Consider the following 24,059-nt stretch of genomic DNA (forward strand, 5'->3'; position numbering starts at 1 on the left):
CAGTACAATTTTTAATATAAATGCGCATGCTATTAAGATTTTCTTTTATCTTTTATTGCATTATTTCAATGTTGCTAGAAAATTAATTTGAGTAAGAATATGTAATAATTCAATATATATATATATATATTTATATAAACTTAAAAATAATCATAAAATAATTTTACATAAAGAATTAGTGTACTTATTAATATTTTGTTTAAGTGTATTATAAATATTTAACACTGAAAAAATGCATTTACCTATTAATACTTTGTTTAATTACATAGTTGACTTTAGGTTATTACAATATTTATATAATACAGTAATAACCATAATTTATGTTTATAATTAAACAAATCTAATAAATTAAAAAGGGAAGAAAAAAAAATTGAAAAATCTCTATTTAGCAATTCCTAATTTAAGTTTTCTAATCTCTTAAAAATGTTAATGTCTCAATAAGTTAACTACATTAATTATCTTTTGTGTTGAATAACAATCTGTTAATTAAGTGGAGATTATTTTTTTCCTCTCATGTGTTTGTTTCTTAAAATGTTTTTGTGTTCTATATTATTGCTTTGTATTACTTTGTGTTAACCTTTTTTTTTCTCCTTTAACAATTGAGAAATGTTATGTCTACAATATTTTTACAACAAATTTTAAGTGGTATATTGTTATTTGCTGTTAATTATTGGTGGATAAAAAAGTAATTTCAGTAATAAGTTTCAAATTAAAACGAATAATAACCTACCACCTAAAATTTTTTGTGAATGTGTTGTAAAAATGTTGTAAACGTAACACTTCTCTTAACATTATGTATAAACATGTGTTTATGATATATTAAATAATTATTACTAGCCGATTCCAAAAAACATAAACTTATTTATTTTCTACATAATATGGTTGTAATAGTGAAATAAAGGTTTTTTGACGTACTAATAAAGTTAACTTAAACAGACTTATGAAAAATCAAAATTTAAACATCACAAAGTATGTAAAATATGATTACAAATTAATTAATGTATATTCTTTTTTAATATTCTTTTCAAAATTAATTCATTTCTACCTAATTCACTGCACTTATTAAGAAGGAGAAGGTCAATTTTATTTGTAAATACTTCATCTTAAATTTTTTTTTTTTTTTTTTTTTTTAACCCCAAAGAAGACAAACACAAATTAATTTGTTGTTCTAAAGTTGCTTTGTGATTCTAAAGTAATAATACTTAAAAGGAGCAAGTAAAAATTGATATAAAATATAATAAGATAAATATTTGTCTTCAAAACACAAGTTTTTGAATTTGTTTTGGCTACACTAAAAATATTATTGGTGGGTAATTATAAAACTGTACACTTTTTCCCCCCTTATATTATGTGTTTATAAAGGTTTGCAATTTTAATTGTCAAATAAAGAAAAAAAAAATGTTTACTTAAAAAAATTAAGGCGATTAAAACAAGGTGATAACAAAATCCTAATTTGCTGTCCAAGTTGAGATGGTGGTGATAACCTACTGAAATTGTTTTCTTTTATTAGCTAGTCATATGTATTGACAATTATAGGAATAGTCTCCATATGAGGGACGTTGAATACGATTGCGACTATCATGGTACTACACAAAAAAGACGAAAGTATTTGATAGCTATATATTGACAACTCAAGGGGTTTTTCCCATGGTTAAGTTGTAAACTATAAATTTTGATTGTGACCACCATAAATACCATGAAAAGAGATTCCTTTGGTACTTAGAAGAGAAAGATCAGCTGAAATTTAAGTTTGCTAAAGACAAAAGTCATAAGCTAAAAGATGGTCATACAAATCCTTAGATGGGAGAGAATCAATTATGGTAGTGATTGAAGGGATGTAAGAGTCATGGTTTGATCCAAAGCTGGCCAAGAGAAAAGAGATGAGTTCATTAAGTGGCTGATCAATAGTAACCAATGTGTCCGCAAGATTGGTGAGCTTGTGAAATAATCGGCAATAGATTAGCTACTTTTTTCAAGGTGGAAGTTAATAATGAAATTCCATTGTTCGAGTCTTAGATTGCAAAGTAAATATGCGTTTAGAGCTACCCAAACCTCCCTGGAAGTTGTGCATAATATTTTCTAAGAGTGATGAATGAATGCACTTAAACATATATTTATACATTTATTTTTGCTTTATTGGAATATTATTGGTTGATTTTTTTTTTTTTTTTTTTGCTAGGTAAGTGTTTATGCAGGGGATTGAACCCCTGAGTTGGAAGGTCACCAAAAGACCAGGTACCACTTGGGCCAGGAGGCCCGGTGGTGAATATTATAGGTTGATAATTCTTAAAAAATAGACTTATTTATTTTTCTACCTAAGGTGGTTGTAATAGTGAAATAAAGTTTGCAATTTTGTTTTACTAAAATAATTAATTTAAGAAGTCAAGTATTTAATATCATAAAATTATCAAAAATATTTTATTTCTATTTACGTAATTAATATATACTTGTTATATATATATTTTTTTTCATTTTGAAAAATTAATTCATTAAGACTATATTCACTATACTTCTTAAGAAAAAGATCAATTTTAGTAATATATACTTCATTTAAATTGTAATAAAACACACACATACACACGCACACACACACTAATCTTTTGTGGTAGAGTTGCATATTCTTCCAAATTATTGATAATTAAAAAGAGCAAACAATAAAGAATAATAAGATATATAACTTTCTTCAGAACACAAGTTTATACATTTGTTTTGGTTACTATAAAAGCATTATTGGTAGCCAATAATAAAATGTATGCTTCATTTTTTTTTTCTCTATTATGTGTTTATGCTAATTTGATATTGGGTTGCAATTTTAATTCTTTAATGAAGTTAGCTTGGATATAGTTACAAAATATATATTTTTTTTAAAATGTTAATTATTGGAAATTTTCAAAATATCATGGGGATCAAAATGGGGTGATATGATATGAGGAGCTAGTAAATGAGCATCATAAGCTTTCTAACGACTCTTCATTTGAGCAAAACAAGGGTCAGAAGGCCAAAAAAAAAAAAGTTCATATTAGTGGAAAGAATCATGTGAAACTCATAAAGAATGGTTCAAATAAGTTTGAGGTGCCCACTTTGTACATAAAGTTGTCACAAATTACTCATGGGTGATCCAAAAATTTGGTACTAAGTAAATTAGGCATGTTTCTCTACGCCATAAAAGAAAAAAAAAAGCTTTCGTTGATGTTCCCTAGATTGTTGGAAAATGCCTACTCCAAGGATGACAAAAAAATCAACATTATAAATTTCACATTTGAACTACCTTACTTCTCAATTGAACCACTTTTTGATCATAGAACAAAACACAAAGTCGGTACCTTCAAAAAGTATGTATAATGTTGAAAGCTCGGATTTGTGCAAAAACACAAGAGTTTGTTTAGACCCTTCAAAGAGGAAACTGAAGAACTCGACGAAAAACCTCTCCGCGACCCTTCAAGTCGAAATCGATTCACTAGAGAATGAAGTTGGAGTACATGAATAACAAAAGACCCTCCAAGCCTAATCTACCCTATGTACTTAAGCCCTCCAAGCTCCTGCTACCAACTGACTTCTCGGAGCCTTGTCTTTTCTAACTTTCCGAATCCTGCAATTCAGCCCAGTTGCATCCACCAAAGAATGACTCCTTCTAATGCTTCCCAATAGCACCAAAATCTCACTTTACACTCAGGGGGGTGTGGTAAGTGTTTAGACTAGTAACCTCTCAAGGATGTAGAGATTGAGAGGTAGAAGTTAAGGAAAACCACAAGGAAATGTGTAGATAATTGTGGGTATAATAGTCTCTAACTCTCAAGTGTATTTTCTAAAGTTTTCTCTCTAAAAAGTATTTTTTACAATTTGTGGGTAATGAGGGTATCTATAGTGTAGATAAAGACTTGGTAAAGCAAAACACAACTTTTTGCCAAACAGAAAATTCCGCGAGTCCTTCGCGAGTTGGCCTTATCCGTGAGACACTCACGAAAACCTCCAGCCTGACATGACTCTTTATTTTCCAGTCATGTGCTTTACACGTGACTCTTTCGCGGGTAAGCATCTCGCGAGACACTCACGAAATCCAGGAATTACACGTGACTCTTTCGCGGCTACAACTAAGGAAGGAGGCTTGCATTTTATATTGAGTGACAACAGGAATTACGATTTTAATGCTAACGTTGGATGTTGTAGATTTGTGGGTTTTATAAATAATGTAATTGACTATGAGTGTTTGGAATATGTATTTTGTTTTAGAATTAAGGAGAAAGAAAAATATACATTATATATCAACTTCTATTTTACAATATTCCTCCAAAAGTTTTTTTTTTTTTTTTTTTCATTACTTCAGTTGTATAATTATAATGGATATGTGTGTGTAATTTATAATTGTTACTTTTTATGATCAACTCATTACTAGTAAAATTCTATAACAATTACGCTATAATACATGTACAACATTCTCTAAAACAATCTTATATAAAACATTACAATATATTATCCGTGTATCGCATGAATAACTTGCTAGTTTTTTTATAAATTCATAACCGCTTCTACTAAAAAATATGAAACACAACACCATTAAAATACCCAAATACTCTCCCAATCATTCTAGAAACTTTTCAAATAAAATAATCCTTCGTCAAATCCAAGCTTCCCCTAAAGAATAATTTCTTAATCCCTTTTCATTTCATAGTTCTTATGCTTCAAGTTGCTATATTAATGAATACCATGCATGTGTGATTATGAGTATTCATAGACATGCATAATAAAGCTAGGATTATTTTCAAGCCTATGTTAGTATGTTAATTGTCATGATTAAATGAACACATCCATGGATCTATAACCTGGGTATCACTTTTTTTTCTTCTTCTTTTTTTTAAGAACATGGGTATCAATTGAGATTTGGTTTTTGTGTTTAGCCATTTATATTTTATTGAAATAAACCTGTGATGGATTTGTGGATATCATCTATGAGTGGGTTTCGTTATGTATAAATTAACTTTCTTCTCTCTAGCATGTAGTTCGTTTTTGTGATGAATATATACATATATATGTTTAAAATTGGACGAATATGCTTCAGAATGATTAAAATCAAAAGGAATAAAAGATATAAAAAAAAAAAATATATATATATATATAAACGGAAGCGGCACTAACCAAATCATATAATAGGCTAAAAGTTGAGCCTAAGCCCACACCAATTCCTTAACAACACAAGGCCAGGCAAGAGAAATATAAAATGTAAGCTATTCATCCAAACAGAAAGAAATCAACATGGGCTTGCAATTACCCATTTATAGAGGAATCAAACATTTATTTGTAATCACACGATTAGTTCTAAGCCGACCTTTCTCATATGTATATACATAACCCACTTAGACTCACAACAATGGGTAAGGCTCCTCTTCAGTTTATAATTCTCCTAATGCTTCCCATATTTGATGTATAATTTTAAATTATAAAAACTTGAACTGAAATATTTGATTGATGATATAGTTATTGATATTTGATTATTTTGAAATTTTGCAAGTATGAAGAATATATAAAGATAATGGAATCCAACAATAGATTTGTCAAAATCTGCATCCAATAAAAAAAATTAAGTGATTTAAATGATAAAAAAAAAAAAGATTTGTCATAATGGAATATAATGATTTTGCGGAACCTTTTTAATGAAGTAATTTGACTTATACACATCTAGATCATGAATATTTAGAATCCATATTATGCAAGGAGACGTTGCTTTTGCTAATTCGACTGTTATGCTTGAACTTTGTTCTTACATGACTCGATCAATTTGATCAAACACTCGCCATTTGTCCATGGTTCATTGGTAATTTTTATTCTGATTAGGGAATCCACAAAAAATGAATATGCTAATGAAGGCAGTAGCAACTCCAGGATTATTTTCTAAGGAGTCAATAAGAAACATAAATCATACAAAATCTAAAATAAAAGAGAACTTGAATATATTGACATCACACCAAAAAAAAAAAAAAAAAAAAACACAAACTCAAATACATAAGGTTTCATATTTAAAAATCGTTACATGATATCTTTATTATCAATCCTTATGATCTACATCTCTTTCAATATACATAGCCAAGCAATTATTCATCCACTGATCTCTTATTTGATTGATTAATTTATTTCAAATTTTTTAAGATCTAACATGATTTTTTTCTAAGCTTTAAGATTTAAAAAAATTATACTTTTGTTGTTGGACTTTTTATTTTATTTTTATTTTTTTCCGGATTTTGATCAAATTGGTTTGTTATTGGGTTTGTATGTGTGTTTAAAAAGACCAAGATATTGTTAAGAGTATCATATTCAAGTTTATTTCAATTGAGTTTAAAAAAAAATTAAGTTCACGGTGTTCAAAATTTTATTTTAAAGGGTAAAAAAAAAAAATATATATATATATAAAAAATATATTTTTTTATTTTTTTATTTTTTTATTTTTTTTGCCAATTCAAGGGGTTCATTTGAACCCCTGGGCTTCAAGTGGAGCTGCCCATGACTGAAGGCTATAGATTCGGTCAAGAATAGAAAAAAAATTTTAATTAAAAAAATCGTCTTATTCAAAACCCGGCCAATTATGAAATCCCTTCTCTATTCTCTCCAACTTCATGTTTTGAAATGTATTGTTCTTATAGAGAGAGGGGCCCAAAGCCAATCTTAAGGAATAGTGAAGCTTCATAGGATCTTTTTGTCCGAGTATATTTTAATTTTTACTATACATACATATATATATATATATATATATATGAAATTCATTACTATGTACTCTAATTTTTTCTTTTACACTTACTTTTAGTGATGAATTAGACACGGTAATTGACAATGTAAAATTCATTATTAATACTTAATTATTTTGTCATTACTTTCATCGCAAGGTTCATTTGTCAATAATACATGGCAGATTATTTACCAAAGAAACAATCCATGGTAAATTTTTCAATAAATAAGAAAGAGTGAGTTCAAATCAATTGTACTTTACTTATGAAGTCAATTGACTCTTAGAGTCTTTTATTGTCAAAATACCTAACATTCAACCAATGGTGGCTCTAGAAATTTTCTCAAGATGGTCATGAAGAAACTTAAACTGAACAAAATCTAATAAAAAGATAAATTCATATTTTGACAACAACCAAAAATAAAAGAAAAAAAATACATAAAGTGTGTGTTTGGATAGAACTTATTTTGTTAAAACTAAAAACACTGTAGCAAAATAATTTTTAAATGTGTGAATAGTGTCGTGGGACCTATTTTTAATGAAAAAATTGATAAAAAGTGAAATTTGTGGGTCCGTGAACAGTGCACAAATGCATTGTTTATGGACAAAAAGTCAACAAGTGCAGCTACAAAAAAAAAAAAGAAAAAAAAAGAAAAAGGACAAAACGTGAAACGTGAGACATGGGTTTCCAAACGTGGATCCAAACTCACCTAAAGTCTTACAATTTCCTTCTACGAAATTTTTTATTTTAAAATCGTTACATGATAATCTCATTATCAATACTGCATGCTACATCTTTTTTAAAATTTTGTTAAATAAAATTTTTCTTGGATTTTTCTTTTTGTTTGTAAGGGCTCAATATATTGTTAATAGGAACAAAGTTTGAGGACAAAATTTGACTACAAACTTAGTTATAACCTAAAACTACAACTTTCACTAAACAAATTAACATGACTACATATTTTGAAAATCTAACCATTGAATTGTATGTTCTTTATGTTCTTAAAACACATGTCAAATTTCATGTCAATCGGATGTTATTTATTATTTGATCTATAAACTTATTTTTTACGTATAATTTTAGACTACAAAAACTCAAAATTTAAACATTTGATTGATGACATAAGCTATTGATCTTTGATCTTTTTGAATTTTTACAAGCATGGAGGATATAAGAAAAAATATACAATCTAATTCTGGATTTATCAAAATTCATATCCAATAAAAAAATATTAAGTAGAGTTGTAGCCTTAGTCTACAACCAAGTTAATTTGTTGCTTAACATTGTCCAAAGTTTAATTATATTGGGCTTAAAAAAATTTAGGATGGTCATACATTTTTTTTAAGGGTAAAAAATCATAAAATTTTTAAATTTTATATATAATAATGATTTTTTTTTTCAAGTTAGAGGGGTCCTATGACCACCCCGGTTGTAACGTGGAGCTGCCAGTGCATTCAAATATGTTTATTCATGGCTAACAGAATTATATATACTATCCTCATCACACGTGCTCCGTAAGTGCGATAAGACTCCTTTTTTTTTTAGTTTAATATAATTTTTCAATTTGAATTTGTATATTGTTAGTGAGGTTACATAGGAAGAGAATTTTAATAAGCTAAAATTTAAGATTTGAAAAGGAGTAAACCATTGGGTTTAGTGTGTGCTAGTTTTTAGGAAAAAATATATCAAACGTGTGTGAAATATATTTAAATAGAGAGTACGTGCTAATTTTTAGGAAAAAAGTTTCTTAGGTTTTTTTTTTTTTTTTTTTTTTTTTTTTTTTTGAATTTTGAATTTTGAATTTTGAATTTTGTTGAATTGCAATTTTAATCCTATTTTTCATTTTTTAGGAATAATGATTACCAAATTAAATTAGAGGTATTTTTGACATTTTTTTGAAGCCATAACTAAATTTCTGAACCTTTTAATATATAGAAATAAATGTGGCGTAGAGATTGCTTCGCCCTTAACTTGTGACTACTCTAGGGCAGGTGCGGTTGGGAGGGTTTTAGTGGTGGCTCCTGAAATTTTTTTCAGGGTGCTCATTAAAAAAAAGAAATAATAACAAAAATAGAACTTGAATATATTAACATCACCAAAAAAAAAAAGTGCAAATACATAAAGTTTTAAAATCTCCTTTACAAGTTTTTATATTTTGAAATTGTTGTATGATATGATAGCTTCACTATTAATGTTATCGACTACATCTTTTATCAATATACACAATTAAGCAATCATTAAACTACTGATCTCCCTTTCAATTACCAAGATTTTGCCTAAATAAGTAACAATATAAACAAAATGCATTACCTTTTTGAAAAAATGTATCACATAAATCCAACAAATTTGGCAAAATACTAAAGCAAACACTAACAAACTAGCTATTTGAAAAGTGTGCATTTTTTAAAAAATAGTGTTTTTAAAATATAACTTTTGAAAACACAATTTAAAAGTTTGATTTGGGCTTTTAGGCTAATTTGTTTGTTTGGAAAATTTTTGAAAGTGCTGCATCCACAACATTTTTGCAACACTTACAAAACAAAGTTTAGGTGGTAAGTTTTTACTAATTCTAGTTTGAAAATACAACCGAAATTATTTTTTTGTCCACTAGTAACAACTTGCTACTTAGGATTTATTGCGAAAGTTTTGCAAAAATGTTATGAACATAGCATTTCTCTCAATTTTTTAGTTCAACATTCAACCGACCAAAATTTTGGAGAAGTTGAATTTCATTTTTAATGGGCTAAATTGTTGTTTAAGGTGTTCAAATTTTTTTAGGGTGGTCAAACTTTTTATTTTTCTAGGGTGGTCAAAACCCATATTTATTTAAAATTCAATTTTTTTAAGGTATATTAAAATAAAATAAAATAAAAAATTCAAGTCAAAGTGGTCATGTGACCACCCTAAACTAAACTTGCTGCCACTAATAAGGTTTGGAAGGCATTGTGGTCGCTCAACATTCCTCCAAAGGTAAGGAGCTTTTTGTGGAGGGTATTCTCAAATATCTTGCCAACTTGGGACAACCTACACCAGAAGAAGGAGCAAGTCGAGCCTCTCTGTGCTATGTGTTGCCAACAAAGAGAAATTGTTTGCCATATTCTGTAGGATTGCCCTTTTGCTTGTAATGTGTGGGCCCTGGTCAAAGGAAAGATTCAAAAAAACAATGCGATGCGAAGTATGCTGGAAATATTTTATTTTATATTTATTTTGACTAATGAGCAACTTACACCTCAATAGTTATGAAAATATTGTGACATATACAAAATTACCCAACATTTTCACAATACATTTATTTTCAGTTGTGGTAGGTTTTTGATGTGGAATGTAAAAGCGTCAAGAAATAGAACACGTCTTTTTCTAGAAAACAAGAAACAAGACACGTTTTATTTTGGAAATAATCTCAAATTCACGAAAGTTCCTTAAATCCACAAGGAGAAAGTGTTCTGGAATCCACCAGAGAGACAATAGACAAAAGTTTGAATTTTAATTAATATTAATAATACTGAAAATTTTTATAGCCTTAAAGGCCTATTTACGGGCTCTGTAAAACTTGACAACCAAGAAAATATATTCTAAAATAACTCCTAATTAATACCTAACCATAACGGGAACCAAATTTGACCTAAAAACAAGGAAATAAATCACCTAAACCTAAAGTGACTATTTTTTACATAAAAATATCAAAATTAAATAATTACAAAATTTAAATTGTAGATTCTGTCATACATCAGACCCCTTCACTTGAAACAAACTCATCCTTGAGTCTATCTTTCAAACCTAAAATGTTCCGCTCCAAATAAACAAATACTTTGAATGCTTGAGTCCCTTGATCTTCTTTCTATACTTGCAACTCATTAATGGGATAAACAAATCAACTTGAATTTCTTTTTCTTTGGTCTTCATGTAATTGTAGAGATTTACCAAATAAGAACTAACAATTGAATCAAATCTATCAACCCCAATAAAATCAATAAACTTCGGTGTATCACTTATCATCAAAATAAAAGGATCTTGAGATTGACAATCATATGATTTGATTTATTGAGATCCTTGAAACTTTCATCTTCAATTTCTTCTTCAATTATCTCTATCATCTCCACTTCAAGATCTTTCTCTAAAGGGTCTTCATTAATCTCCTACGCAATATTAATTTTAGATTCTTCTTCTATAACAATGTCTTCATTAATTTCCTCAGAAATTTCTATATTTTCTTCATGAAAAATATGTTGTTCAACATACAGTTCTTCTCTTAATGGTGGAATATATGGTTCTTCAAAATAATTCAAGAGTGAACTTTTTGGCTAATAATAATCTTATTTTGTATACGACAAAAGTTCATCACAATCCTAAGGAGAATATTTGATAGTAAGCATCTTTTTCATCCTTGGCCACAAATTTTCTCTTTACATTGTCGGATTATATCAGTCTGTATTCATTCTCACAAGGGTAAGGCATACTCTCTAAGTTTATACAAAGTGAGTTTAACTTTTCTCTCATCACAAATATTCTCATAGTCAAATAAATCCTATAGATCAAGTAACCAATCAAGAAAATCTACTTTATAAAAATAACCATTATAACTTGTAATTCTTCTATAAGGCCTATATAAAATTTTCTTACCAATAAGTTGCTCGTGAGTTATGTCTCCACAATAGTTATCCCTATTGTTTCCATGCTTCATTGATGTCATCCTAACAAAGATATTTGTGAGTGCTAGTTGTACGTCATGTAATACTTGCTAAGTTTTGTCATTGGAATTGTTACTGTCACATTCGTTAGCCATTGAACCATGATAAGTCAAGGCTCTGATACAAATTGATGCAAGATACGGAAGTGTTGAGAAGCAGAACATGTCTACTTCTAGGGGGGGAAAAAAACACGTTTGCTTTTGAAAATAACCTTGAATCGATGAGGGTTCCTTGAATCTACAAGGGTCTTTGAATTCACAAGAAGAAAGGGTTTTGAAATCCACCAGAGAGAGAATAGACAAAAGTATGAATTTTTATTAATATCAATAATACTTAAAAACATTTATAGACTTAGTGACCTATTTACAAGAAAATTTATTTTAAAATAATTCTTAATTAATACATAACCATAATGGGAACCAAATTTGATCTAAAAAAACATTAAAAACACCTAAAAACAAGAAAATAAATCACCTAGACTTAAAATAACATTTTTTTACATAAAAATATCAAATTTAAATAATTACAAAAATTAAACTATAGATTCTATCCTACATCGGTTTTGGTCTAATATTCTATTGTTTTATTTTAACTTATAAGGAATTGAGACCTCAATAATTGTGCAATATTGTGACACAACAAAATATCACAATTTTTTCACAATAAAATTTGATTATTTTATTTTATTTTGACCTATCAAGAACTAACAAATCAATAATTATGAAAATATGGTGACAATTTGTTGTGTCAATATAACTATTCCAAAACCAAAATAATGTGTCAACACATATAAATATATATTTTTTAAAATGAGCTCAAACCTTTTTTTTTTTTTTTTTTGGAGAAACCAGACTAAACGTCTGGGCAATTATTAGAAAATAGAAACCAAATACAAAGTATTATTGAACATCAAGAATAGCCAGTGGGGCGATGTCAGGTGGTAAGTCTTCCATCCATGCCTAAAACACATCACCATATTTGGCTTTTTTGGCTAGAGCATCTGCTACCCTATTACAAGACCTTTTAACATGCTTAAATTCAATTGTGAAAAGACTAGAGGCACACACTGTAATGTCCTCAATAAGGTTACCGTATGGGGCCTCGCTTGCACCACCATGGTTTAGAGCTTGGATCACTGTCAGCGAGTCTCCTTCAAAAGTGACGTCTTGGATGCCAACTTCGTAAGCGAATTTCACCACTCTTCTGCACGCCATTGCTTCGACCTCCAGCACTGTGGAAGGGAGAGGGATGCGTTCTGACATGGCTGCGATCACCTCTCCGTTTCTGTCTCAGATGATAACGCCTATACCACCCGTGTTGGAGTTGTTGAATACTGCGCCATCAAAATTTGCTTTGAAAGGATGGGAGCTCGTAGGGCACCATGATTGCGTGGAAGTAGTCGTGGAGTCGTTTGAAGCCTAGACATATTGTGCGTCGAGGTAGTCTTGCAGAAACTTTGCAGCTTAAGGGCCAACCAGGTTCAACGGAGGAGATGGGAGTCCAATCCTCAGTTTGTTTCGCTGCTACCAAAGACTCCACGCCATGCATATGAAAAGTTCAGCTCTGTTATCCTTTGTTACCTACAAAAATCTAGAGAGGAGGTCAGTAAAATCAATCGATGGGGAGGAGATGGCTTGGCTGAACCAACCATGCTCCCTCCACACCTATTCTACCTCGAGGCAGTCCAGCACCATGTGCAGTGGATCTTCAGCCACTGCCTTGCAAACCTGGCATAGATTCACATCAACAATGTGTCGCCTGGTAAGATTGTCCTTTGTGAGCAATGCTCTGTTACAGGCTCTCCAAGCAAATACCTTCACCTTATTTGGAACTTGTAGCTTCCAAAGGCCTCTCCAAAATTGCTTATGGGGGTTTGGGTTAGAGCTACTAGCATTATTGACCATAGCTGAATTGGCCAACATTTTATAGGCACTTTGGGTTGTAAAGACACTCGTTGGCGTATGGGACCATATTAGACGATTCGGGGGGAGTCTAGCACTGAGGGGAATACTAAGAATCAACTTCGCATCAAGTGGCGTGAACAATTGCTGGATTTGATCCACCTTTCAAGTGGCTAACTCAGGGTCAATGAGAGTGCAAACTTTAGCATCAGGCAAGAGAGAAGGAGGGGGAATCATCAATGTTTTGCAAACTTGATCAGGCAGCCACTTATCTTCCCTTATACAAACAGCTTGGCCATTCCCAACCTGCCACACCATGCCTTTTCTCACCACATCTCTTGCACTAAGGATGCTCTTCCAAGCATACGACCTCACCGTGCATTCATTGGCCTCTAGAATCGAACAATTAGGGAAAAATCTCACCTTAAACACATTATAGCAAAGGGAATCCGGGTTGTGCATCATGCGCCATACTTGCTTTGCTAACAAAGCATCATTGAATTTTTCAATCTCTTTGAACCCCATACCACCACTTTCCTTGGCTTCACACAAACGTTCCCAATTTACCCAATGAATTTTCCTTCCCTCATTGCCATACCCCCACCAAAATTTTCGAATCATGGTCTCCAACTCATGGATCAACCCCTTAGGAAGCTTAAAATAGCTCATTGCATAGGTTGGAATGGCTTGTATCACGGAATTGATCAACACCTCTTTACCGGCCTGAGACAGGAGTTTTTCTTTCCACCCTTGAAGCTTTTTCCACACACACTCCTTAATGTAAGAAAAACTTTGTTTTTTCCCTCTACCCAAAAGGGCCGAAAGGCCCAAGTATTTTTCAAAGTTTCATATGGAAGGCACACCAAGGAGCTATTGGATACTTTCTTGCACCTCTGGGGAAGTATTGGTGCTAAAGAATAGGTTGGTTTTATCCTTGTTAATTTTCTACCCACTGCCTCTTTCATAGGTAGCCAAAATATTTAAAATGACTTGGCATTCAAATTGCTTTGCCCAGCAGAAGAGAACACTATCATCTGCAAAGAAAAGGTGAAAGACACATGGCCCATTACGACAAATAGATACCCCCTTTATTGCACCATCGGATTCAGCTTTATGGAGGAGCCCTTAAAGGCCAATAGCACACAACAGGAACATGTAAGGAGACAAGGGGTCACCTTGGCGGAGCCCCTTAGTAGGTTTTATGTGTCCCACAGGTTCCCCATTGAAAAGCACTGCGTAGGAAACCGATCTAATGCAAGACATAATAATAGACACAAAGCTATCCGAGAACCCCAAATGAAGCATCATTTTTTTCTAAAAAACTCCATTCAACCCTATCATAAGCCTTGCTCGTGTCTAGTTTAAGAGCCATGTAACTTGATTTTCCTTGTGTTTTCCTTTTTAAATAATGTAAGGTTTCAATGGCAACAAGCACATTATCAGTAATTAATCTACCTGAAAGGAAAGCACTTTGAGATTCATAGACAACATGAGGAAGTACAGATTTCAGCCGGTTCACCAACACCTTAGCAATAATTTTGTAAAAAACATTGCAAAGGCTAATAGGCCTAAACTCAGAGGCTTTTTTTTGGGAATTTTTACTTTAGGGATCAAAGAGATGAAAGTGGAGTTTATAGAGTTGGGGATAATACCTTCATTCAGAATAGCAAGGGCTGCCTTGGTGACATCCTCTCCTACAATGTGCCAGAATGACTTGTAGAAGATGGGAGACATGCCATCGGGGCTAGGGGCTAAAAGTGGTGCCATTTGTTGCATGGTTGAATGAATTTCATCAGCTGTGAAGTTTCGGGTGAGGCTTAAATCCATATCCTTCGTCACCTTAGGTGTAATCCCCTCCAAAATAGCATCAATACCTGTCGAGTTAGAGGTTGTAAACAGATTGGAAAAATAATTCACAAATAAATTACCCATTCAGCCATCCTCTTCCACCCAAACTCCATTGTCATCTTCCAAGCCCAAAATATAGTTATGTTTGTTCCGTTGGGTGGCCCTACTATGAAAGTATTTTGTGTTACTGTCTCCATCCTCCAACCAACTGTTACGAGGCCTTTGCTTCCACATCACTTCTTCTTTAATTTTAAGTGCTTGATTTTCATCACGAAGCTGTCTAATATAGCCAGGATCGATACTGTACAGCCCCATCTCCTCCGCCCTATGCAACTCCTTTAACTTCTTTTCAAGATTAATTCGGACATGCCCAAAAGTGTTGCAGTTCCATACTCAAAGATTTATTTGGCAAAGGTCAATTTTCTTTGATAGATTAGTTACTGGAAAAAAGCCCAAAAGAGTTTCCCAAGAAGTTTTAATCACCGTTTCACAAGATTTATCCTTAATCCACATTGCTCCAAATCTGAAGGGGCGACCCTTTCGATAAAATCTCCTAGCCTCTGAATTAGAAACCAATAGCAGTGGTCTATGATCCGAGTGAAAAGCCTCCAAATGGTGCACACGGGTAGTGGGAAACTTTAGCAACTAGTCCACTGTAGCTACTGTCTAATCTCACCCAAACATTATGATCTCCTGGTCTACGATTACACCATGTAAAAGGGAAGCTAGTATAACCAATGTCCTTAAGACTACAAAAATCTAAAGCTTCCCGGAACCCCTGCATTTGACGCTTTGGTCTATCAAGCCACCCTTGTTTTTCCTCGGCTCTCAGAATTTCATTAAAATCCCTAATACAAACCCATGGTAGAGAGAAACGATGGCTTAAGTCACGTATTAGTGACCAGGAATCTTCCCAACTGGCAAAGTCAAGGTTGCCATAGAAACCCGTTATCCACCAGGCGTCATCCATCCCTTGATCAACTACCGCATCAATGTGATTTTCTGATGAAGACTAAACATCCAACTTAATTTCTTCTTTCCAAAGTAAGGCCAGACCACCACCTTGGTTTGGACATGGAACAACAAACTTATGAGCAAACTGAATTTTCCTGCGAACTTTCTCAATAACTTCACTGTTCGACTTAGTACATCTATACTATCTATAACAAGATTCTCCTCTTTGGACTGGACTTTTATGTGGTTCAGAAATACTCCTAAACCCTACGTTTAATAGGGACAAAACTTGAGAAAAATCTAGTAAAAATATATCTCCAATTCCACGTAAAATGCCACAAAATAGGATACTCTCTTACTAGTCCATGTCTTCAAAACAAACTTATCCAAAAATTAAAATTAAAAAAAAAAAATTCTTAATCCACTTTGATATCTCCCTCAAAACCACATTCCAAATTTTTTTTTCTAATTTATCGACTCACCAAGTTCTTTTATTTAATTTTTTTTTTTGAATTTCTGGTTTCCTTAATTCCTAATCTCACGTACTCTAGACTAATTTTTTTTTTAAAAAAAAAGAGCCTCATCACACGCGCTTTGCACGTGTGATGAGGCTAGTATGATAAATTAGAATACACCAAAAAAAAAAAAAAATTAAAGAAAAAAAAGACTAGACTAATTTTTTTTTTAAAAAAAAAGAGCCTCATCACACGCGCTTTGCACGTGTGATGAGGCTAGTATGATAAATTAGAATACACCAAAAAAAAAAAAAAATTAAAGAAAAAAAAGGCTAGCCAAAATGGTGAGTTTTAGCTAACCAATTGACTAGTCACTAAACCAAAAAGGGATCTTCCCCCTCCTTATACCGGGTTTTTTTTTTTTGGTCTTTTAAACTTGATTTCTCTTTATTTTAAGGCTTTTAAGTAATAGTATTAAATAATAAGTGTTGTGTCTACCACTTATTTACAATACTTTTATAACAAATTTTCAATGGTAAGTCATGATTCTTATGTGAACCTACTATTAAAATTATTTTTTCCCCACAAATAATAATCAATAATAATTTGTCACTTAGAATTTATTGTGAAAATGTTGTAGACATAACATTTTTTATATAAACAAATTTTCATTCTCACATAAACTCATTGGTTTGGCTTGTTACAAAACACAAAAGTTGAACAAACCAAAAGCTGTATAGTTAGGGCCATTGGCTCTTTTTATATAGTTAATAGATATAGATTAGAAACAAAAAATAAAAAATGGGATATAACGTGTGTCGTAACTTGTAATAAGAGTGTTATGTAAAACAAATAAGAAGAAAATACTTTTCTAGTCCTGACATTTTAGGCAAGTTTCTATTTTGTCCCTTCTTATTTTTTAGCTCCTATTTTGGTCCTGATATTTTTTTCAAATTGTTCTCAATGTAGTTCCTACTTCCTATCATCATCTCCGTAATGAAAATTGTCTACATGTTAGTGCGTATTTTTTTTTTTTTTTTTTAGAGTTTCAACCTATGACATCCGCTCCTAATGATAGCTTTTTATCATCAGACCAAAACACCAATCAGTTTTAGGTGTAGGCGAGTATTAAACCTTAGATCTCTTATCCAATCATCAAAAACTTTACCAGTTGAGCTAACTGAAACCCACTGTTAATGCGTAGTTGATACACTAAATATTGACGTGGCTATTAAAATAATAGAAGTAAAAGAAACCAAAACAAATAAGAGAAAATAAAAGGATAAAAATAACCAAATAATAATAATTATAAAGTAGATGAACAGGAAAAAAAAAAAAGACAATTGCCTAGGGGACAATTTTTTCCAAAATGAAAAAAAAAAAAAAAAAAAAAAAAAAAAAAAAAAAATAATTAAGCAGCAACAATGCAGGGGCGGCTCTACCCTTTGTTCGGGGGTTCAAAAGAACCCCCTCACTTCCCAAAACAAAAAAAATTATATATATTTATAATATTTTTTTTTGTTAGTTTAATATTTTAATTTATTCTTGAAAATATTTTTGCACATCCTAACTTAAATCTTATGCACCCTTACTACAAGTATTTCTAACTCTAAGACTACGAGTAAGTATCTGTGAACTGCAAGTGTCACTCTTTATTATAAATTTATATTATATGTGTGTGAGTGTATTTAATATTAATTGTGTGCATTACTTTTTGTTATAATGTTATTTGTGTGAATAATGATATGTTTGGATATTTGTGTGTACAGTATAAATATAATATAACTTTATATAATTTAAGGAAATAGAAAAGGTTTATTACATGTGTGTGTATTATTATCATGTTATAATAACTTTTTGTTATAAAGTCAAAAAAATTCAAGAAGAAAAATTGTAAAGTTAATGATTGTTCAAGCATTTAATTTTTTAGTTGATGATGATGCCGAAAAACGAACAGTGAGCTACACGATACTCGCACGCGAAGCAGCACCTGCACAACAAAAACAAAGACCGGACTTATCAGAGAGCATCGGTATGGTATCGGCCAAATACCCTCCGAAGGTCAAGTTAGGGCTTCTCGCAACTCTAAAGTGCTAGAGCAGGGTTAATTATGCGTACCTTGATTTGTGAGAGTATTGGGGTTTTTATAGTAGTCGAAAGTTGACATCTTTTACTTGGAGTCGAAGTCCTTTCCTTATAGGAGTTCTTCTGAGCGTGGATTGCGGGATCCTTTCCTTATAGAACTCTGATATTAGGCGTGGGACGCAAGTAATTTTCCTATTACTTGCGTGGTGGCCAAGTCATGGTTCTACAAAGAACCGTCAGCCTCGGGACCGTCAGCTTACCACATCTTCAGCAGCCATGTTGGCGTCAACTCCTTGCTACGCTCTACGCTTGGCTCGTGAGCTTTGGACTACCGTCTGTTAACTCTAGAGCCTTCAGCTTTTCTAACTGGCTGAACCCGTGAGAAACTGACGGGTTAAGTCATAATTTTATTTTTGTGTATCAGTTGCCCCCTACTCCATATCTCCGTCAGTTTTAGCTGACGGGTTATGGAGTTATGGTTTTTGTTGCTGAATTCCCTTCTAGCCAGGAGAGAGAAGATGATGCAGTTGGCAATAAATGCCCTGGATAGGTGGCGAATTTCGGTTGGCTCCGCTTCTAGATGAGGGCGTCGCTTCGTCTTCCGTGCGTTTGCCTTATATATATATATATATATATATACGGCGCACCTCCTCTCATTTTCTTATTTGACTTCCCCTGATTCCTGGAGAACAAACCCGTCGCCCACCATCCGTCACTACTACCTACTGCTTACCTGCACTTTTACTGTCACTTTGTTAACCGTCACTTTTGAGAAACTGGTAAGTTCCCTTTTTTTCCTTATGCTCATGCTTTATTTCTCTAAAAAAAATTTTCGAAGCGAGGTCGTCATCCTAGGTTCTTAGATTACGTCCGTCACTTGTAGGTACTCAGATGTCGAGTGACGCGTCGAGTGATCGGTCGTCGGTCCGCGAGGGAGTGGGCTACGACGAGGTTTTTGGTTCAGGTAGTGAGTCCGGGAGCTTTTCCTGGTCGTCAGAGAGGGAGACGTCAGCCCAAACTCCTGACGAGGAGGTAGGAAGTCATGGAGATGGTCAGGTTGAGGTGGTAGGTGAAGAGGGTAAATTTGAAGGGGAAGGAGAGAGTGGTGGTGACAGGGATGAAGGCGATGAGAACTCTTGTGAAGGGACTTCTGATAGTCCTGGAGGTAACCGTACCTTCATCCTCCCCAAAGAATGGGCTGTAAATAAGTTTTACCCAAAATGACTGAAAATTTTTCTAAGAAGTTGCGTGTCCGTTTCCAAATTCCTGATCATATTCCTATCTGTCTCCCTAGGGAAGGTGAGAAATGTTATACAGGAAGAACTGCAGACGTTGGTATGTACGATGCCATGTTTGCTATCGGTCTTAGACTGCCTCTGACGGCCTTACACCGTCAGCTGGCTGACTTTCTTGGTTTATCCGTCAGCCAAATTGCTCTAAACTCGTGGAGAATTTTCATAGGTGCCGAGGTACTGTGGGGTCGTCTGAGTGGAGGGAACCGTCAACTTTCTTTGGACGAATTCTTTTATTGCTATAGACCTCGGCACCTTTCTTCCTCCAAAGGGATGTATCATTTTGCCGTCAGGGAGAAAGATTTGAGGCTTGTGTCCGAGATGCCAGATTCGAATAGAGCCTGGAAGAGCAGATTCTTTTTTGTTAAAGGGACGGATTGGGTGTGCCGTCAGGAGGAATGGGAGACGATACCCCTTGGCTATTTTGACAATACTTGGGCATTTGTAAAGGAGTCAGGTTTTAGCCGTCAGCTTTTAACCCGTCAACTTCAGCAAGTAATAGTTTCTGTTTTTTTTTTTTTTTTAATGGTTCTAACACTCAATCTTGTTTGTGTTTTCCAGCCCTTATTCGCCCCTCCATAACCGACGAGCAGGAAGACTTCATCCGTCGAGTTTTGGAGATTCCCCTAGAGGAGCGGTCGTGTCGAGACTTAATTACCCTCGATTATCTTCACGCTTACTGCGAGGGTCCTGAACCGACGCCTGAGGCTCGTAGGCTAAAAGAATTCTCCCGTCACCGTGAGTATCTTAATTTTAATTTTATTTTCAGCCTTCATTCTTGTATTGTCGTCGGCTTCTCTTATATTTTCCTTTTGTAGAGATGGACGTGGCTAAGCAACGGATAAGGGCTGCCGTAGCCCGTCTGAAGGAGGAGAAAAAAGCAAAGGGGGAGATGATATCCTCATCGACCCCCAAAACCGTCACTAAGGGTTCTTCCAAAAGGAAAACTGACGGGGATGTCAACCGTCCCCTCAAGAAGGCAGCCGTCGTTTCTGGGAGTGAACCCTCAGAGAAACCATCTCCTAAGTCAGGTCACGGGGCCAGGAAGGGCGTGATGACTTCCTCTGGTCCCGTCCTGGAGGGCCCCTGCTCTCTGCTGACGCATAAGGACTTTGCCGTCGAGATGGTTGATTCCCTCATAAAGCCGACGGACATAGATCCCTGCGCTCTGCTAGGGACAGAGGAGTTAGGGGCATCGGCTTTGTTTGATCTCACTCGGGTAAGCCGTCTACTTTACTTTTTCTTCATCTTATTTTTATTGTTTGACAGCTGACGGTTGTGTCCTCCTTTTAGGCCTTGGTTCGCGTAAAGGCGCTTTAGGATCGTTGCGTGGCCAAGGAGGGTGTCCTCACTCGCGTCAGTACTCATAACTCCAATACGAGAAACCAGCAGGCCCAATATAAAGAGGCTATGCGTCTGCTAAATGTTGACCTAAAGGAAACAAAGAAGAAGTTAGAGGAGGCGGGCCGTCAGCAGGAGCTGTTAGAACGAGAGCTGACGGTTCTTCGCAAGGAGGTGGAGACGGCCAAGGCTGACGCTGTCCGGGAGTTCCAGGAGTCCGACTCTTATATTAATTCCTGTGGTGGGTACTACGATGTTAGGTTTGTCGACTGCCTGCAGGAAGTGGCGTCGGCCTTTCCTGACTTGGACCTGTCCAGGATTACCATTGATGGACCTCCACCAGCTACACCTGCCAACGACCCCGTCACTGTTGAAAGTGACAACTTCGTGGATCTTCCTCAAGGTGACGGTGTTGTCTTAGCCCAACCTACTGCGAACCCTCCCGTCGCTATTCCTGATCCTTTGGTGGAAATTCTAGACGTAGATGAGCTTCCTGTGCAGCAGGAGTAATCAAGGCCTGAGTGACGCTTTTTCCTTCTCGCCGATGTATTTTATTGCAATAGTTTTGTTTTATTTTGCAACAGTTGCATTTTACTTTACGTGTAAACAATATTCTTAAGTGCCCTTTTGGTTTTTGGGGTTACATTTATTCTTGCTTATGATATCTGTTGCCTTCTGAACATGTGTTTGGCTATTTTGCCTGTGTGCTTTATTTTCTTGCTCACTTTATTTTTGGTTGTGGGCTAAGGCCGTCAACCTTGGTGTGGATTGGAATTGACTAGAATCAGTCAGCTTAATAAAGCCGCTGCCCTCTTGCTGGGGGATTTTTATCCGTTTATTTCTTGAAGATTAATGTTGGGCTTTTCTGCCCGTCAGCTTTTTGTACTAGACATCCTTGCTTTTTGGGACCATTATTTTATTGGGTTCGTCACTTGGACTTTTATTTTTATGGCCTGGTTATATACTTGGTGGAGCCAATTTGTCGAGAGCGCATCTCTTTTGATGAGTCCGTCACTCTTATTGATGATTTCATCACTTGGACTTTTATTCTCATGGCTTTTTTATGAACTTGACGGACTCACTTTGCTGACTCTTTCAAGAGCCCGTCACTTTTGATGAGTCCGTCAGCTAATTCTACATCTTTGTTCTAGTTATGAACCTGACGGTTCAATTTGTTGAGATCGTCTCTTTTGATGAGTCCGTCTCTTTTGAGTTCCGTCACCTGGCCATTTTGTAGATTTTGACCAATGCGCCAATCTTTTACTAGACCGTCAAAGGTATATAGCACTTGTCCACTTTCTGGACTTGGCCAACTTTGTCAGTCTTTTATTAGACCGTCAGCCCTATTCGTTTTGTAAGTAGAAACTTTAGTTTGTTCTGCATAAACTCCTCTTATTGCCATTTAAAAAGTAGTTTTTGAAACATAGAACCTGCCCATTGGGCTTATTGTAGCAAAAACTAAAGTAAAAGAAAACTTGCCCATTGGGCTTATTGTAGCAATAACTAACAGTAAAAGGAATCTTGCCCATTGAGCTTATTGTAGCAAGAACTAAAGTAAAAGAAAAATCTAAGTACGACTGCAACTTGCGGCGGTAAACTGTAAACAACAGGGGGTTTCGTCCTTCACGTCGCCATCTCTACTGGTAGTACTTTCGCAAATATTCAACATTCCAAGGATATGGTAACTTCCGTCTGTCCAACGTCTCCAGGTGGTAGGTGCCCTTTCTTTGCCATGTCGTGACTCGGTATGGTCCCTCCCAGTTTGGTCCGAGTTTTCCCTGAGCGGGGTCTCTTGTTGCACCCATGACTTTCCTTAAAACGAGGTCTCCAACCTGGAAGCCTTTGTGTTTGACCCGGGAGTTATAGTGCTTGGCCATTCGGTCCTGGTACCGTGCAAGCCTCTGTTCTGCTGTTGTCCTGACTTCGTCCACAAGATCAAGCTGTAGACGCATGGCCTCGTCGTTTTTGCTTTCGTCATGGTTGTGCACTCTGTAGCTTGTGAGGCCGACTTCGGCTGGGATGACTGCCTCGCTTCCGTAGGTTAGTCGGAATGGTGTTTCTCCTATTGGTGTTCTTGCTGTAGTTCTGTAGGCCCAGAGTATGCTTGGCAATTCTTCTGCCCATATGCCCTTTGCCCCCTCGAGCCGAGTCTTGATAATTTTGAGTAAGGATCGGTTCGTGACTTTGACCTGTCCGTTGGCTTGGGGGTGGGCAGGGGAGGAGTAGTGGTTCCGTATTCCTAACTGCGAGCAGAAGTCCCGGAAGGAGTCGTTGTCGAATTGCTTTCCGTTGTCCGAGACTAGGACTCTAAGGATTCCGAATCTGCATATGATGCATCGCCAGACAAAGCTCCGTATGCTCTTTTCGGTGATGATGGCCAGGGCTTCAGCTTCCACCCACTTTGTGAAGTAGTCGATGCCTACAACCAGAAATTTCAGTTGTCGTATTGCCGTAGGGAACGGCCCCATGATGTCCAATCCCCATTGAGCGAACAGCCACGGCGCTGCCATTGGGGTAAGTTCTTCGGGTGGTTGTCTGATGATATTGCTGAATCTCTGGCATTTGTCGCAGCTTTTCACATAAGCCTCGGCATCCTTCTGCATAGTTGGCCAAAAGTATCCTGTTCGTATTAGCTTGTGTACTAATGCTCTCAACCCTGAGTGGTTTCCGTAGACTCCTTCATGCACTTCTCTCATGACATAGTTTGCTTCTTCTAGGCCTACGCATTGTAGATGGGGTCGAGAGAAACCTTTTTTGTATAAAATGTCTCTTATTAGAACGA

The 24,059-nt window shown here is 34.8% G+C and overlaps 1 pseudogene; it reads right to left on the reverse strand.

Moving 5' to 3' along the window:
- LOC112019669 (chaperonin 60 subunit alpha 2, chloroplastic-like) overlaps positions 1–12,663 on the reverse strand; it is a 22,689-nt pseudogene extending 10,026 nt beyond the window's left edge.
- Positions 12,664–24,059: the final 11,396 nt, after the last annotated feature.

Source organism: Quercus suber, unplaced genomic scaffold (assembly GCF_002906115.3).
Source record: "Quercus suber isolate HL8 unplaced genomic scaffold, Cork oak 2.0 scaffold_700, whole genome shotgun sequence".
NCBI lineage: Eukaryota > Viridiplantae > Streptophyta > Magnoliopsida > Fagales > Fagaceae > Quercus > Quercus suber.